Here is a 20,031-nt window from a genome sequence, read left to right as displayed (position 1 = left end):
TGTGTGGTCTTTTGGTGTTGAGTTTTATAAGTTATTTACATATTTTTGATATAACAGCAAAGTACACACAACACACATAGGAGATACCACTGAAGCACCAGGTTCTGGTGAACATGGATACTGCACTGCAGGGCACTATAGGACCTCTTCTTCATATGACCATCAATTTCAAGAGCAGAAGACATAGCTGACTTTTCTAACACAGAAACAGACACAGTGAGTTAGACAAAATGAAGAGACAAAGGAATATATCCCAAATGAAAGAATAGTACACAATCACAGAAATAAATTCAAGCAAAATGGATATAAGTAATATGCCTGATACAGAATTTAAAGTAATGATTATAAAATACTCACTGGACTTGAGAAAATAATGGGGGATATCACTGAGATCCTTATGGAAGAGATAAAAAATAACCAATCATATATGAAGAATACAATAACTGAAATTAAAAATTGATGTAATCACACAAGATGGAATAAACACTAGGCTAGAGGAAGCAGAATAATGAAATAGTGATCTGGAGTACAAAGTAAGGGAAAGTAATCAAGCTGAGCAGGTGATAGAAAAGATTATACAAAATTATAATAGTCTTAGGGAACTCAGAGACTCCATCAAGTGTAATAACATTTGCATTACAGGAATTACTGGCCTCAGAAAGAGAGAACAGCTGGAACGCTACGGAGAAAAGGATTTTTGCTTCTAACAAGGTAGGAAGGGGGGGGGATAAAAAAGAATCAAGTGGGGGAGTGGCCCCACGAGGAGCGGAGATAAAGCCTGGGTGCAAAAGCCTCCAGGACAGGAAAGCCCAAACCCAGAGAAGCAGGAACTTTAAAAAATATGCTGAGTGAAATTCCCAGACTCCTAACTCTGGGAAACAAACTAGGGGTGGTGGAAGGGGAGGAGGACGGGGGGTGGGGGTGAATGGGTGACAGGCACTGAGGGGGGCACTTGACGGGATGAGCACTGGGTGTTATTCTGTATGTTGGCAAATTGAACACCAATTAAAAAATAAATTCATTATTTAAAAAAAAATCCGCACTGGATTCTTCCCTGATGAAAAGGTGCTTAGCAGGGCAATAGGGCACAATAGCAGGAGGACCAGTGAAGCCTCCAGTTACCCGAGTCACTAATAGCAGAAGTGCGCCCTGGGGTAAAGCTCGCCATGGACTGTGGGCCGATCTTCGTAAAAGGCTGGAGCACGCACCCTGGGGGGCATCTGGGAGAAGCCGGTCAGTCAGGCAAGCAGCTCAGGACAGAAGGGGCTGCGTCCTGCTGCCTTTGGGAGCCGTGCCCCCGGAGCGTGATTCCACCAGCACAGGGCCCCGGATCCCAGGGCGCCAAGCGGACAAAGCCCAGGATCCTGCACTCCACCTGGGACAGGTGGAGGCGGGAAAGGCACAGGACGGCAAGGACTCTCCTACCTCAGGGTGCCCCCAAGCTGTGCAGATCAGTGCCCCCTGCCAGCGTGGGAGCATCTAGGAGATGTAAACTAAGAAGTGTTCTATAGTTTTGAGGGTATAGATCCTTTACATCTTTGGTGAGGTTTATTCCTAGGTATCTTATGCTTTTGGGTGCAATTGTAAATGGGATTGACTCCTTAATTTCTCTTTCTTCAGTCTCATTGTTAGTGTATAGAAATGCCACCGACTTCTGGGCATTGATTTTGTATCCTGCCACGCTACCGAATTGCTGTATGAGTTCTAGCAATCTTGGGGTGGAGACTTTTGGGTTTTCTATGTAGAGTATCATGTCATCGGCGAAGAGGGAGAGTTTGACTTCTTCTTTGCCAATTTGAATGCCTTTAATGTCTTTTTGTTGTCTGATTGCTGAGGCTAGGACTTCCAGTACTATGTTGAATAGCAGTGGTGAGAGTGGACATCCCTGTCTTGTTCCTGATCTTAGGGGAAAGGCTCCCAGTGCTTCCCCATTGAGAATGATATTTGCTGTGGGCTTTTCGTAGATGGCTTTTAAGATGTCGAGGAATGTTCCCTCTATCCCTACACTCTGAAGAGTTTTGATCAGGAATGGATGCTGTATTTTGTCAAATGCTTTCTCTGCATCCAATGAGAGGATCATATGGTTCTTGGTTTTTCTCTTGCTGATATGATGAATCACATTGATTGTTTTACGGGTGTTGAACCAGCCTTGTGTCCCAGGGATAAATCCTACTTGGTCATGGTGAATAATTTTCTTAATGTACTGTTGGATCCTATTGGCCAGTATCTTGTTGAGAATTTTTGCATCCATGTTCATCAGGGATATTGGTCTGTAATTCTCCTTTTTGGCAGGGTCTTTGTCTGGCTTTGGAATTAAGGTAATGCTGGCTTCATAGAACGAATTTGGAAGTACTCCATCTCTTTCTATCTTTCCAAACAGCTTTAGGAGAATAGGTATGATTTCTTCTTTAAACGTTTGATAAAATTCTCCTGGGAAGCCATCTGGCCCTGGACTCTTGTGTCTTGGGAGGTTTTTGATGACTGCTTCAATTTCCTCCCTGGTTATTGGCCTGTTCAGGTTTTCTATTTCTTCCTGTTCCAGTTTTGGTAGTTTGTGGCTTTCCAGGAATGCGTCCATTTCTTCTAGATTGCTTAATTTATTGGCGTATAGCTGTTCATAATATGTTTTTAAAATCGTTTGTATTTCCTTGGTGTTGGTAGTGATCTCTCCTTTCTCATTCATGATTTTATTAATTTGAGTCTTCTCTCTCTTCTTTTTAATAAGGCTGGCTAATGGTTTATCTATCTTATTAGTTCTTTCAAAGAACCAACTCCTGGTTCTGTTGATCTGTTCCACAGTTCTTCTGGTCTCGATTTCGTTGAGTTCTGCTCGAATCTTTATTAACTCCCTTCTTCTCTTGGGTGTAGGATCTATTTGCTGTTTTTTCTCTAGCTCCTTTATGTGTAAGGTTAGCTTTTGTATTTGAGTTCTTTCCAGTTTTTGAATGGATGCTTGTATTGCGATGTATTTCCCCCTTAGGACTGCTTTTGCTGCATCCCAAAGATTTTGAACGGTTGTATCTTCATTCTCATTAGTTTCCATGAATCTTTTTAATTCTTCCTTAATTTCCTGGTTGACCCTTTTATCTTTTAGCAGGATGGTCCTTAACCTCCATGTGTTTGAGGTCCTTCCAAACTTCTTGTTGTGATTTAGTTCTAATTTCAAGGCATTATGGTCCGAGAATATGCAGGGGACAATCCCAATCTTTTGGTATCGGTTCAGACCCGATTTGTGACCCAATATGTGGTCTATTCTGGAGAAAGTTCCATGTGCGCTTGAGAAGAATGTGTATTCGGTTGAGTTTGGATGTAAAGTTCTGTAGATATCTGTGAAAGCCTGCGCTGGTGGATTCGCGCTCCCGGGCCGCGCAGCCCCCTCCGCGGAGCCGCCGCCCGAGCCCAAGGAGATGTAAACTAAGAGACTGCAGTAGTTACAGCCCAGAGCTGACTCCAGGGCTGGAGAGCTGGCTGACTCCAGTGTTGTTCTTCCTCCTTGTTTCACCAAGTGCCTGGGAGGGGCGGAGCCCCCAGGGAACAAAGGCCTCACTGGATAAACATCTCCCACTGAGCCCTGCTCTCAGCCGCAAGGGGCCGGGCATCTCCACCAGGTACAAACACCTGAAAATCAGCACAGCAGATCCCTACCCCAGAAGACGAGCTGGAAGGACACGGAAAGAGCAAGTTCTTAACCAAGCAGCTCTGGAAAGCTCCAAGGGAAGTCCAGGGATTTACAGTATATAGAACTAGAGCATACCCCTCCTATTTTTTTCTTCCTTTTTCCAGTATAGCTTGTTTTTATATCAGACTGTAAATTTCCCATTTTTTCTCTTTTCACACCTTAACTGCAATATTTTACCAACTCTTCATTTTTAAGGTTCTTCCTTTTTGACTTTCATATTTCTACAATTACAGGTCTAGATATATTTTCCATGTCTAGATTCCCTTCGAAATACTCAACTTAATTTTGGGAGAGATAAAAATAAGGTTTTTGTTTTGTGTTTTTTGTTTTCTCTGCCTCATTTTGATGGACGTTAATACCTTCTAAAACATGGCCAGCATTCACTGAGAACCAAGTGGTATACCATGCTGGTTCAGTCTGTGATTATATTCTCTCTTCATTCCCATTCTGCCCCCCTCTTTTATCTCATTTATGTTTTGGTGGTCAATGTTGGGGCCCTCGACAAGTATTTCTGGTTTATATAAATTTGGGAATGAGCATCTTCTAATATACAGAACTTAATATACTCAGGAACAAGAGGATCACCCTCTAGAACCCATCAGATACACTATATTCTCCCTCCACTACAACATTGTCACCACCACCATCTCCCAGTACCCCCCGCTATTTATTAATTCTCCTTTTTTTCCTTTTCTTTTTTTTTTTCTCTACTTCTTTGGCATTCTTGGCCTCTTATTTTTTTACTACTATGTTTTAAAATTTGTTTTTCAATTAGGTGGCCCTTTTGTTTTATTTCATTCTGATCTTTGTTTTCAATTTCTGGTCTCTGACCTCAGCGGACTCATCTAGGGTGAAATTTACTTAGGTTCTGGTTGATATGCTTGATGCAGCTCACTCATACAGCCAGTCTGCACTGAGAAAAATGAACAGAAAGAAGAACTCACAACAAAATAAAGAATCAGAAACACTATTCTCTGCCACAGAGTTACAGAGATTGGATTCAATTTGATGTCAGAAAGCCAATTCAAGAGCACAATTATAAAGCTACTGGTGGCTCTGGAAAAAAAAGAAAAGGAATCAAGAGACTTTATGACTGCAGATTTAGATCTAATCAGGCCAAAACTGAAAATCAATTAAATGAGATTCAATCCAAACTGAAGGTCATAATGACGAGGGTTAATGAGGCAGAAGAAAGAGTGAGTGACATAGAAGACAACTTAATGGCAAGGAAGGAAGCTGAGGAAAAAAAGAGAAAAACAATTAAAAGACCATGAGGAAAGGTTGAGGGAAATAAATGATAGCCTAAGAGGGAAAAATCTACATGTAATTGGGGATCCAGAGAGTGCCAAAAGGGACAGAGGACAAGAAAGCATATTTGAACAAATCATAGCTGAGAACTTCCCTCATTTGAGGAGGGAAACAGGCATTCAGATCCAGGAGAGGGGACACCCCCAAAATCAATAAAAACTGTTCAACATCTCGACATTTAATAGTGAAACTTGCAAATTCCAAAGATAAAAAGAAAATCCTTAAAGCAGCAGGAGACAAGAGATCCCTAAATTATATGGTGGGAAATAATAGATGAACAGCAGACCTCTCCACAGAGACCTGGCAGGACAGAGAGGACTGGCAGGATATATTCAAGGTCCTAAATGAGAAGAACATGCAGCCAAGAATACTCTATCCAGGAAGGCTCTCATTCAGAATAGAGGGAGAAAAAAGAGCTTCCAAGATAGGCAGAAACTGAAATAATATGAGACCACCAAACCAGCTCTGCAAGAAATATTAAGGGGGGCACTATATAAGAAAGATGAAACCAAAGAAATAATCCACAAAACACGGACTGGATAGGTATTACGATGACACTAAAATCATATCTTACAATATTAACTCTGAACATGAATGGGCTTAATGATCCCATCAAAAGGCACAGAGTTTCAGACTGGATAAAAAGGCAAGACCCATCTATTTGCTGTTTACAAGAGTCTTCAGAGTGTAGGGATAGAGGGAACATTCCTCGACATCTTAAAAGCCATCTATGAAAAGCCCACAGCAAATATCATTCTCAATGGGGAAGCACTAGGAGCCTTTCCCCTAAGATCAGGAACAAGACAGGGATGTCCACTCTCACCACTGCTATTCAACATAGTACTAGAAGTCCTAGCCTCAGCAATCAGACAACAAAAAGACATTAAAGGCATTCAAATTGGCAAAGAAGAAGTCAAACTCTCCCTCTTCGCCGATGACATGATACTCTACATAGAAAACCCAAAAGTCTCCACCCCAAGATTGCTAGAACTCATACAGCAATTCGGTAGTGTGGCAGGATACAAAATCAATGCCCAGAAATCAGTGGCATTTCTATACACTAAAAATGAGACTGAAGAAAGAGAAATTAAGGAGTCAATCCCATTTACAATTGCACCCAAAAGCATAAGATACCTAGGAATAAACCTAACCAAAGAGGTAAAGGATCTATACCCTCAAAACTATAGAACACTTCTGAAAGAAATTGAGGAAGACACAAAGAGATGGAAAAATATTCCATGCTCATGGATTGGCAGAATTAATATTGTGAAAATGTCAATGTTCCCCAGGGCAATATACACGTTTAATGCAATCCCTATCAAAATACCATGGACTTTCTTCGGAGAGTTAGAACAAATTATTTTAAGATTTGTGTGGAATCATAAAAGACCCCGAATAGCCAGGGGAATTTTAAAAAAGAAAACCATATCTGGGGGCATCACAATGCCAGATTTCAGGTTGTACTACAAAGCTGTGGTCATCAAGACAGTGTGGTACTGGCACAAAAACAGACACATAGATCAGTGGAACAGAATAGAGAACCCAGAAGTGGACCCTGAACTTTATGGTCAACTAATATTCGATAAAGGAGGAAAGACTATCCATTGGAAGAAAGACAGTCTCTTCAATAAATGGTCCTGGGAAAATTGGACATCCACATGCAGAAGAATGAAACTAGACCACTCTCTTGCACCATACACAAAGATAAACTCAAAATGGATGAAAGATCTAAATGTGAGACAAGATTCCATCAAAATCTTAGAGAAGAACACAGGCAACACCCTTTTTGAACTCGGCCACAGTAACTTCTTGCAAGATACATCCACGAAGGCAAAAGAAACAAAAGCAAAAATGAACTATTCGGAGTTCATCAAGATAAGAAGCTTTTGCACAGCAAAGGATACAGTCAACAAAACTACAAGACAACCTACAGAATGGGAGAAGATATTTGCAAATGACATATCAGATAAAGGGCTAGTTTCCAAGATCTATAAAGAACTTATTAAACTCAACACCAAAGAAACAAACAATCCAATCATGAAATGGGCAAAAGACATGAAGAGAAATCTCACAGAGGAAGACGTAGACATGGCCAGCATGCATATGAGAAAATGCTCTGCATCACTTGCCATCAGGGAAATACAAATCAAAACCACAATGAGATACCACCTCACACCGGTGAGAATGGGGCAAATTAACAAGGCAGGAAACAACAAATGTTGGAGGGGATGCGGAGAAAAGGGAACCCTCTTACACTGTTGGTGGGAATGTGAACTGGTGCAGCCACTCTGGAAAACTGTGTGGAGGTTCCTCAAAGAGTTAAAAATAGACCTGCCCTACAACCCATCCATTGCACTGTTGGGGATTTACCCCAAAGATACAAATGCAGTGAAACGCCGGGACACCTGCACCCCGATGTTTATAGCAGCAATGGCCACGATAGCCAAACTGTGGAAGGAGCCTCGGTGTCCATCGAAAGATGAATGGATAAAGAAGATGTGGTTATGTATACAATGGAATATTACTCAGCTATTAGAAATGACAAATACCCACCATTTGCTTCAACGTGGATGGAACTGGAGGGTATTATGCTGAGTGAAGTAAGTCAGTCGGAGAAGGACAAACATTATATGTTCTCATTCATTTGGGGAATATAAATAATAGTGAAAGGGAATATAAGGGAAGGGAGAAGAAATGTGTGGGAAATATCAGAAAGGGAGACAGAACGTAAAGACTGCTAACTCTGGGAAACGAACTAGGGGTGGTAGAAGGGGAGGAGGGCGGGGGGTGGGAGTGAATGGGTGACGGGCACTGGGGGTTATTCTGTATGTTAGTAAATTGAACACCAATAAAAAATTTAAAAAAATTAAATAAAAAAAAGAGACTCATTTTAGACCGAAGGACATCTACAGCCTAAAAATAAAAGGTTGGAGAACAATTTACCATTCAAATGATCCTCAAAAGAAAGCTGGGGGAGCAATCTTCATATCAGGTAAATTAAAGTTTATTACAAAGAGTGTAGTAAGAAATGAAGAGGAACACTCTATCATACTTAAAGGGTCTATCCAACAAGAAAACCTAACAATCATGAATATTTATGCCCCTAATGTGGGAGCTGCAAAGTATATCAGTCAAATAATAACAAAAGTAAACAATTACTTAGATAATAATACATGAATACAAGCAGACTTAAACATGGTACTTTCTGTAATAGACAGCTATTCTAAACACAACCTGTGGGAAAAAACAAGACTTTATTCTTTTTTAATTTTTTTATTGGAGTTCAATTTGCAAACACATAGCATAACACCCAGTGGTCATCCCAAGTGCCCCCATCAGTGCCCATCATCCAATCACCCCAACACCCCACCCACTTCCCTTTCCACTACCCCTTGTTTGTTTCCCAGAGTTAGGTGTCTCTCATGTTCTGGCACCCTCACTGATATTTTCACTCATTCACTCTCCTTCCCCTTTATTCCATTTCACTAAATTTTATAAATTTATGTTTTATTGGTGTTCAATTTGCCAACATATAGAATAACACCCAGTGCTTATCCCATCAAGTGCCCCCCTCAGTGACCATCACCCAGTCACCACCACCCCCCGCCCACCTCCCCTTCCACCACCCCTAGTTCGTTTCCCAGAGTTAGGAGTCTCTCATGTTCTGTCTCCCTTTCTGATATTTCCCACTCATTTTTTCTCCTTTCCCCTTTATTCCCTTTCACTATTTTTTATATTCCCCAAATGAATGAGACCATATAATGTTTGTCCTTTTCTGATTGACTTATTTCACTCAGCATAACACCTTTCAGTTCCATTCACATCAAAGCAAATGGTGGGTATTTGTCGTTTCTAATGGCTGAGTAATATTCCATTGCATATATATATACCACACATTCTTTATCCATTCATCTTTCGGTGGACACCGAGGGGCCTTCCACAGTTTGGCTATTGTGGACATTGCTCTTATAAACATTGGGGTGCAGGTATTCCAGCATTTCACTGAATCTGCATCTTTGGGGTAAATCCCCAGCAATACAATGCTGGGTCATAAGGCAGATTTATTTTTAACTCTTTGAGGAGCCTCCACACAGTTTTCCAGAGTGGCTGCACCAGTTCACATTCCCACCAACAGTGCAAGAGGGTTCCCCTTTCTCCACATCCTCTCCAACATTTGTGGTTTCCTGTCTTGTTAATGTTCACCATTCTCACTGGTGTGAGGTGGCATCTCATTGTGGTTTTGATTTGTATTTCCGTGATGGCCAGTGATGCAGACCATTTTCTCATGTGCTTGTTGGCCATGTCTATGTCTTCCTCTGTGAAATTTCTATTCATGTCTTTTGCCCATTTCATGATTGAATTGTTTGTTTCTTTGTTGTTGACTTTAATAAGTAATTTATAGATCTTGGATACTAGTCCTTTATCTGATATGTCATTTTCAAATATATTCTCCCATTCTGTAGGTTGTCTTTAAGTTTTGTTGATTGCTTCTTTTGCTGTGTAGAAGCTTTTTATCTTGATGAAGTCCCAATAAATTCATTTTTACTTTTGATTCCCTTGCCTTGATACATGTATCTTGCAAGAAGGTGCTGTGGCCAAGTTCAAAAAGGGTGTTGCCTGTGATCTTCCATAGAATTTGATGGATTCTTGTCTCACATTTAGATCTTTCATCCATTTTGACTTTATCTGTATGTATGGTGTAAGAGAATGGTCTAGTTTCATTCTTCTGCATTTGGATGTCCAATTTCTGAGCACCATTTAATGAAGAGACTGTCCTTTTTCCAGTGGATAGTCTTTCCTGCTTTGTCAAATATTAGTTGACCATAGAAGTAAGGGTCCATTTTTGGATTCTCATTCTGTTCCATTGATCTATGTGTCTGTTTTTGTGCCAGTACCACACTGTCTTGATGACCACAGCTTTGTAGTACAACCTAAAATCTGGCATTGTGATGCCCCCATCTATGGTTTCCTTTTTTAAATATTCCCCTGGCTATTCAGGGTTTTCTGATTCCACACAAATCTTAAGATGATTTGTTCCAACTCTCTAAAGAAAGTCCATGCTATTTTGATAGGGAATGCATTAAATGTGTAAATTGCCCTGGGTAAAATTAAAATTTTCACAATCTCAATTCTTCCAATTAATGATGATGGAATATTTTTCCATCTCTTTGTGTCTTCCTCCATTTCTTTCAGAAGTGTTCTGTACTTTTTAGACTAGATTTGTGACCCAGTGTGTGGTCTATTCAAAACAAGGGCTTTAAATGATACACTGGACCCGATGGATTTCACAGATATTTGCAGAACTTTGCATCTGAAAGGAACTGAATACACATTCTTCTCAAGTGCATATGGAAATATCTCCAGAATAGACCACATACTGGATCACATACAGGACTCAACGGATACCAAAAGATTGGGTATGTCCCTTCCATATTTTCAGACCACACTGCTTTAAAGCTGGAAGTCAATCACAAGAAGAAATTTTGAAGAAATTCAAACACGTGGAGGTTAAAGAGCATCCTGCTATAGGATGAAAGGGTCAACCAGGAAATTAGAGGAATTAAAAAGATTCATGGAAACTAATGAGAATGAAGATACAACCGTTCAAAATCTTTGGGATGCAATAAAAGCAGTACTGAGAGGGAAATACATCGCAATACAATCATCCCTCAAGAACTTGGGAAAAACTCAAATACACAAGCTAACCTTGCACCTAAAGGAACTAGAGAAAGAACAGCCAATAAAACCTACACCCAGCATAAGTGAATTAATAAAGATTAGAGCAGAACTCAGTGGCATAGAGACCAGAATAACTGTGGAACAGATCTACAAAACCAGGAGCTGGTTCTTTGAAAGAATTAATAAGATATATAAACCAGACTGGGGGGCAAGATGGCAGAAGAGTAGGGTCCCCAAGTCACCTGTCCCCACCAAATTACCTAGATAACCTTAAATAATCCTGAAAATCTACGAATTCGGCCTGAGATGTAAAGAGAGAACAGCTGGAATGCTACAGTGAGAAGAGTTCATGCTTCTATCAAGGTAGGAAGACGGAGGAAAAAAGAAATAAAGAAAGAAAAGGCATCCAAGGGGGAGGGGCCCCGTGAGGAGCCAGGTTAATGCCGAGGCGAGTGCCCACAGGACAAGAGAGCCCCGCCTGGAGAAGCAGGAGTTTCACCAATCTTCCCAGGACGGAAAGGCGCTCGCAGGGATTTGGAGCAGGACCCCAAGAGGGGCGGGGATGCCCTCGGGCTCCAGGGACACCAACAGAGCACCTGTGCCCCAGGGAGAGAGCGCCACACCCCGTGGCAGAGCTCCCTAAAGGTCTGCAGCGTGCGCACCGCTGGACCTGGGAGCAGATCAGAGGCGGCTCGGGCGGTGGATCCGCGCGGAAGGGGCTGCGCGGCCCCAGGAGCAGCTCGGGGGCGGCTCCAGCAGAGGCTCAGTGCAGAGGGGGCTGCACAGCCGGGAGCGTGAATCCAACAGCGCAGGCCCGGGAGCTCAGCGCCGGGGACACAGCCCAAGATCCGGAGCTCCCCCCGGGACAGGCAGAAGCCAGGAGGGCACAGGACAGCAAGGACGCTCCTGCCCCAAGCTGAGCAGTTCAGCAGCCCCGCCCCCGGAGCATCCAGGCCCCTGCACACTGAGAGCTCCATAGTTACTGCAGAAGCTGAATCCAGGGCTCCAGAGCTGGCCACAGCCACTGTTGTTGTTCCTCCTGGGGACTCACAGGATAAAGAACCCCCAATGAGCCTCACAGTGGCCTCACAGGATAAACAGGTTAAAAATCTTTCACTGAGCCCTGCACTAGGCAGGGGGGTGAGCAGCTCCGCCAAATGCTAACACCTGAAAATCAGCACAGCAGGCCCCTCCCCCAGAAGACCAGCTAGGCGGACAGGGGAAAAACAAATTATTGACCAACAGCACTGGAAAGTTCCAGGGAAAGTCAAGGGATTTACAATATACAAAATCAGAGGATACTCCCCCTCGTTTTTTGTTTCTTCATTTGTTTGCTTCCCCCCTTTTTCTTTTTCCCTTTTCTTCTCTTTTTTTCCTTTTTTTCTTCCTTTTCTCTCTTTTTTTTTTTCTTTACTTCTTTCTCTTCTCTCTTTTTCTCCTTTTCCCGAAACAACTTGTTTTTGGCCACTCTGCACTGAACAAAATGACTAGAAGGAAAACCTCACCTCAAAAGAAAGAATCAGAAACAGTCCTCTCTCCCACAGAGTTACAAAATCTGGATTACAATTAAATGTCAGAAAGCCAATTCAGAAGCACTATTATAAAGCTACTGGTGGCTCTAGAAAAAAGCATAAAGGACTCAAGAGACTTCATGACTGCAGAATTTAGAGCTAATCAGGCAGAAATTAAAAATCAATTGAATGAGATGCAATCCAAACTAGAGGTCGTAATGACGAGGGTTAACAAGGTGGAAGAACAAGTGAGTGACACAGAAGAAGAGTTGATGGCAAAGAGGGAAACTGAGGAAAAAAGAGACAAACAATTAAAAGATCATGAGGATAGATGAAGGAAAATAAGTGACAGCCTGAGGAAGAAAAATCTACATTTAATTGGGGTTCCCGAGGGCGGCGAAAGAGACAGAGGTCCAGAATATGTATTTGAACAAATCATAGCTGAAAACTTTCCTAATCTGGGAAGGGAAACAGGCATTCAGATCCAGGAAATAGAGAGATCCCCCCCCCCCGGAAAATCAATAAAAACCGCTCAGCATCTCGACATTTAATAGTGAAGCTTGCAAATTCCAAAGATAAAGAAAAGATCCGCAAAGCAGCAAGAGGCAAGAGATCCCTAACTTAAATGGAGAGGAATAGCAGATTAACAGCAGATATCTCCACAGAGACCTGGCAGCCCAGAAGGGGCTGGCAGGATATATTCAGGGTCCTAAACGAGAAGAACATGCAGCCAAAAATACTTTATACAGCAAGGTTCTCATTCAGAATAGGAGAGATAAAGAGCTTCCAAGATAGGCAGGAACTGAAAGAATATGTGACCACCAAACCAGCTCTGCAAGAAATTTTAAGGGGGAGTCCTAAAATTCCTCTTTAATAAGAAGTCCAATGGAACATCCACAAAAACTGGACTGAATAGGTATCATGATGACACTAAACTCATAACTTTCAATAGTAACTCTGAACGTGAATGGGCTTAATGACCCCATCAAAAGGGGTCGAGTAGGATTTAACCCCAGGATGCAAGGCTGGTTCAACACACGTAAAAAAAATCAATGTGATTCATCATATCAGCAAGAGAAAAACCATATAACCAAAGAACCATATAATCCATTCAATAGATCCAGAGAAAGCATTTGACAGAAGACAGCATCCATTCCTGTTCAAAACTCTTCAGAGTATAGGGATAGAGGGAACATTCCTAAACATCTTAAAAGCCATCTATGAAAAGGCCACAGCAAATATCATTTTCAATGGGGGAGCACTGGGAGCCTTTCCCCTAAGATCAGGAACAAGACAGGGATGTCCACTCTCACCACTGCTATTCAACATAGTACTAGAAGTCCTAGCCTCAGCAATCAGGCAACAAAAAGAAATAAAAGGCATTCAAATTGGCAAAGAAGAAGTCAAACTCTACCTCTTCCCAGATGACATGATACTCTGCATAGAAAACCCAAAAGCCTCCACCCCAAGATTGCTAGAACTCATACAGCAATTTGGCATTGTGGCAGGATACAAAATCAATGCCCAGAAGTCAGTGGCATTTCTATACACTAACAATGAGACTGAAGAAAGAGAAATTAAGGAGTCAATCCCGTTTACAATCGCACCCAAAAGCATAAGATACCTAGGAATAAACCTAACCAAAGAGGTAAAGGATCTATACCCTAAAAACTATAGAACACTTCTTAAAGAGATTGAGGAAGACAAAAAGAGATGGAAAAATATTCCATGCTCATGGATTGGCAGAATTAATATTGTGAAAATGTCAATGTTCCCCAGGGCAATTTACACGTTTAATACAATCCCTATCAAAATACCATGGACTTTCCTCAGAGAGTTGGAACAAATTAGTTTAAGATTTGTGTGGAATCAGAAAAGACCCCGAATAGCCAGGGGAATTTTAAAGACGAAAACCATAGCTGGGGGCATCACAATGCCAGATTTCAGGTTGTACTACAAAGCTGTGGTCATCAAGACAGTGTGGTACTGGCACAAAAACAGACACATAGATCAATGGAACAGAATAGAGAACCCAGAAGTGGACCCTCAACTTAATGGTCAACTAATATTCGACAAAGGAGGAAAGACTATCCACTGGAAAAAAGACAGTCTTTTCAATAAATGGTGCTGGGAAAATTGGACATCCACATGCAGAAGAATGAAACTAGACCACTCTCTTGCACCATACACAAAGATAAACTCAAAATGGATGAAAGATCTAAATGTGAGACAAGAGTCCATTAAAATCCTAGAGGAGTACACAGGCAACACCCTTTTTGAACTCGGCCACAGTAACTTCTTGCAAGATACATCCACGAAGGCAAAAGAAAGAAAAGCAAAAATGAACTATTGGGAGTTCATCAAGATAAGAAGCTTTTGCACAGCAAAGGATACAGTCAACAAAACTACAAGACAACCTACAGAATGGGAGAAGATATTTGCAAATGACCTATCAGGTAAAGGGCTAGTTTCCAAGATCTATAAAGAACTTATTAAACTCAACAGCAAACAAACAAATAATCCAATCATGAAATGGGCAAAAGACATAAATAGAAATCTCACAGAGGAAGACATAGACATGGCCAACAAGCACATGAGAAAATGCTCTGCATCATTTGCAATCAGGGAAATACAAATTAAAACCACAGTGAGATACCATCTCACACCAGTGAGAATGGGGAAAATTAAGGCAGGAAACCACAAATGTTGGAGAGGATGTGGAGAACGGGGAACCCTCTTGCACTGTTGGTGGGAATGTTAACCAGGTCAGCCCCTCTGAAAACTGTGTGGAGGTTCCTCAAAGAGTTAAAAATCGATCTGCCCTATGACCCATCCATTGCACTGCTGGGGATTTACCCCAAAGATACAGATGCAGTGAAACGCCGGGACACCTGCACCCCGGTGTTTCTAGCAGCAATGTCCACAATAGCCAAACTGTGGAAGGAGCCTAGGTGTCCATCGAAAGATGAATGGATAAAGAAGATGTGGTATATGTATACAATGGATATTACTCAGCCATTAGAAACGACAAATACCCACCATTTGCTTCTATGTGGATGGAACTGGAGCGTATTATGCTGAGTGAAATAAGTCAATTGGAGAAGGACAAACACTATATGGGTCTCATTCATTTGGGGAATTAAAAAATAGTGAAAGGGAATAAAGGGGAAAGGAGAAAAAATAAGTGGGAAATATCAGAAAGAGAGACAGAACATGTAAAACTCCTAACTCTGGGAAACGAACTAGAGGTGGTGGAAGGGGAGGTGGGCGGGGGATGGGTGTGACTGGGTGATGGGCACTGAGGTGGGCACTTGAGAAGATGAGCACTGGGTGTTATTCCATATGTTGACAAATTGAACATGAATAAAAAATAAATTTATTAAAAAAACAGAAAAAATTTAAAAAATGAACAATGGAAAAAAGATATATAAACCATTAGCCAGCATTATTAAAAACAAAAGAAAAAAGACTCAAATTAATAAAATCACAAATGAAAAAGGAGAGATCACAAGTCGTACCAAGGAAATACAAACAATTTTAAAAACATATTATTGGCAGCTGTATGCCAATAAATTAAGCAATCTAGAAGAAATGGACACATTTCTGTAAAACCACAAGCTACCAAAACTGGAACAGAATGAAATAGAAAACCTGAACAGGCCAATAACCAGGGAGGAAATTAAAGCAGTCTAAAAACCTCCCAAGACTCAAAAGTCCAGGTCCCGATGGCCTCTCTGGGGAATTCTATCAAGGGTTTAAAGAAGAAACAATACCTATTCTACTAAAGCTGTTCGGAAAGATAGAAAGGGATATAATACTTCCAGACTTGTTCTATGAGGCCAGCATCACCTTAATTCCAAGAGCAGAGAAAGACTCCACCAAAATGGAGAATTATAGACCAATATGAACACAGATGCAAAAATTCTCAACAAGATACTAGTCAGTAGGATCCAAGAGTACATTAAGAAGATTATTCACCATGACCAAGTGGTTTTTATCCCCGCAATACAAGGCTGGTACAACACTCATAAAGCAATCAATGTGATAGATCATATCAACAAGAGGAAAGACAAGAATCATATGATCCTCTCAATAGATGCAGAGAAAACATTTGACAAAAGACAGCATCCATTCCTGATCAAAACTCTTCAGAGTGCAGGGATAGAGGGAACATTCCTCAGCATCTTAAAAGCTATCTGTGAGAAGCCCACAGCAAATATCATTCTCAATGGGGAAACACTGGAAGCCTTTCCCCTAAGATCAGGAACACGACAGGGATGTCCACTCTCACCACTGCTATTCAACATAATAGTAGAAGTCCTAGCCTCAGCAATCAGGCAACAGAAAGAAATAAAAGGCATTCAAATTGGCAAAGAAGTCAAACTCTCCCTTTTTGCAGATGATGTGATAGTGTATATAGAAAACCCAAAAACTCCACCCGAAGATTGCTGGAACTCAGACAGCAATTTGGCAGTGTGGCAGGATACAATATCAATGTCCAGAAATCAGTGGCATTTCTCTACACTAACAATGAGGCTGAAGAAAGAGAAATTACGGAGTCAATCCCATTTACAATCGCATGCAAAAGCATAAGATACCTAGGAAGAAACGTAATCAAAGAGGCAAAGGATCTATACCCTAAATATACAGAACACTTCTGAAAGAAATGTAGGAAGACACAAAGAGTTGGTAAAATATTTCATGCTCAAGGATTTTAAAAAATAACATTGTTAAAATATCAATGCTATCTAGGGCAATTCACATATTTAGTGCAATCCCTATCAAAATACCATGGACTTTCTTTAGAGAGTTGGAACAAATCATCTTAAGATTTGTGTGGAATCAGAAAAGACCGTGAGTAGCTAGGCGTATATTGACAAAGGAAACCATAGCTGGGGGCATCACAATGCCAAATTTCAGGTTGTACTACAAAGCTGTGGTCATCAAGACAGTGTAGTACTGGCACAAAAACAGACACATAGATCAATGAACAGAATAGAGAACCCAGAAATGGGCCCTCAACTCTATGGTCAACTAATATTCGACAAAGCAGGAAAGACCATCCCCTGGAAAAATGATAGTCTCTTCAATAAATGGTGCTGGGAAAACTGAACGTGCAGAAGAATGAAACTAGACCATTCTCTTACACCATACACAAATATAAACTCAAAATGGATGAAAGATCTAAATGTGAGACAAGAATCCATCAAATCCTAGAGAAGAACACAGTCACACCCTTTTCTGAATGTTGTCACAGCACCTTCTTGCAAGATGCATCTATCAAGGCAAGGGAATCAAAAGCAAATTGAATTATTGGGACTTCATCAAGATAAAAAGCTTCTGCACAGCAAAAGAAGCAGTCAACAAAACTAAAAGACAACCTACAGAATGGGAGAATATATTTGCAAATGACTATCAGATAGAGGGCTAGTATCCAAGATCTATAAAGAATCTGGGAATAAAATAATAGTGAAAGGGAATATAAGGGAAGGGAGAAAAAATGTGTGGGAAATATCAGAAAGGAGACAGAAGATAAAGACTCCTAACTCTGGGAAACGAACTAGGGGTGGTGGAAGGGGAGGAGGACCGGGGGGGGGGGGTGGAGGTAAGTGGGTGACGGGCACTGAGGGGGACACTTGACGGGATAAGCACTGGGTGTTATTCTGTATGTTGGTAAATTGAACACCAATAAAAAATTATTTTATTAAAAAAAAAAAAGAAGAACCACACTAAGGGAAAAAAAAAAAAATCTGGGCAGCCCTGGTGGCGCAGCGGTTTAGCGCCGCCTGCAGCCCAGGGTGTCATCCTGGAGACCCGGGATCGAGTCCCACGTAGGGCTCCCAGCATGGAGCCTGCTTTTCCCTCTGCCTCTCTGCCTCTCTCTCTCTCTCTCTCTCTCTCTCTTTTTCTCTGTGTCTCTCATGAATAAATGAATAAAATCTTTTTAAAAAGATCTATAGGGATCCCTGGGTGGCGCAGCGGTTTGGAGCCTGCCTTTGGCCCAGGGCGCGATCCTGGAGACCGGGGATCGAATCCCACGTCGGGCTCCCGGTGCATGGAGCCTGCTTCTCCCTCTGCCTATGTCTCTGACTCTCTCTCTCTCTCCGTGTGTGTGTGTGTGACTATCATAAATAAATAAAAATTTAAAAAAAAGATCTATAAAGAATATATTAAACTCAACAGCAAGGAAACAAACAATTCAATCATGAAATGGGCAAAAGACATGAACAGAAATTTCACAGGAGAAGACATAGACATGGCCAACAAGCACATGAGAAAATGCTCTGCATCACTGGCCCTCAGGGAAATACAAATCAAAACCACAGTGAGATACCACCTCACACCAGTCAGAATGGGGAAAATTAACAAGAAAAGGGAACCCCCTTGCACTGTTGGTGGGAATGTGAACTGATGCAGCCACTCTGGAAAACTGTATCAAGGTTCCTCAAAGAGTTAAAAGTAGAGGTGCCCTATGACCCAGCAATTGCACTGCTGGAGATTTACCTCAAAGATACAAATGGAGTGAAACGCTGGAACACCTGCACCCCAATGTTTATAGCAGCAATGTCCACAATAGCCAAACTGTGGAACGCACCTCAGTGTCCATCGAAAGATGAACGGATAAAGATGTGGTCTATATATACAATGGAATATTACTCAGCTATTAGAAACGACAAATACCCACCATTTGCTTCAACGTGGGTGGAACTGGAGGGTATTATGCTGATTGAGGTAAGTCAATCAGAGAAGGACAAACATTATATGGTATCATTCATTTGGGGAATATAAAAAATAGTGAAAGGGAATAAAGGGAAAAGGAGAGAAAATGAGTGGGAAATATCAGTGAGGGTGCCAGAACGTGAGAGACACCTAACTCTGGGAAATGAACAAGGGGTAGTGGAAAGGGAGGTGGGTGGATGGGTGGAGTGGCTGGGTGACTGTCACTGAGGGGGGTACTTGATGGGAAGAGCACTTGGTCTTATTCTATATGTTGGCAAATCGAACTCCAATAAAAAAGTAAACCAAAAAAAGAAAGAAGAAAGAAAGAAAGAAAGAAAGAAAGAAAGAAAGAAAGAAAGAAAGAAAGAAAGAAAGAAAAAAGAAAGAAAGAAAACACAATGACCTCAAAACCTTCGGGATGCAGTAAATGCAGTCCGAAAATGGAAATATATAGCAATAGTCTTCCTACCTCAAGAAGCAAGTATATTTCAAATAAACAATCAAACTTACACCTAAACAAGCCAGAAAAAGAACACCAAATGAAGCCTAAAGCCCATAGAAGGAGGAAATAATGAGAAGTAGAACAGAAATATATGATGCAGGGACACCTGGGTGGCTCAGTGGTTGAGCATCTGCCTTCATCTCAGGTCGTGATCCTGGGGTCCTGATATTGAGTCCCACATCACGTTCCCCATGGGGCACCTGTGTCTCCCTCTGCCTATATCTCTTTGTGTGTCTCTCATGAATAAATAAATTAAATATTGTTTTAAAAAAGGAATGAGCAGAAGATGTTAACAGATATTTCCCTAAAGAAGACATACAAATTGCTAACAAACACATGAAAAAAATGCTCAACACTACTCAGCATCAGGAAAACACACATCAAAACCACAATGTGATGCCACCTCACACTGGTCAGAATGGCTAAAATGAACAACTCAGGAAACAGCAGATGTTGGCAAGGATGCAGAGAAATAGGAACCCTCTTACATTGTTGATGGGAATGCAAACTGGTGCAGACATTCTGGAAAACAGTATGGAGGTGCCTCAAATGTTAAAAATAGAACTATCCTGTGACTCAGCAATTACACTCCTAGGTAGCAATCCAAAGGATACAAACATAGTGTTCTGAAG

The sequence above is a fragment of the Canis lupus genome, chromosome X, assembly GCF_011100685.1.
Source record: "Canis lupus familiaris isolate Mischka breed German Shepherd chromosome X, alternate assembly UU_Cfam_GSD_1.0, whole genome shotgun sequence".
In the NCBI taxonomy this organism is placed as follows: domain Eukaryota; kingdom Metazoa; phylum Chordata; class Mammalia; order Carnivora; family Canidae; genus Canis; species Canis lupus.
Note: the sequence above shows the minus strand (reverse complement) of the source record.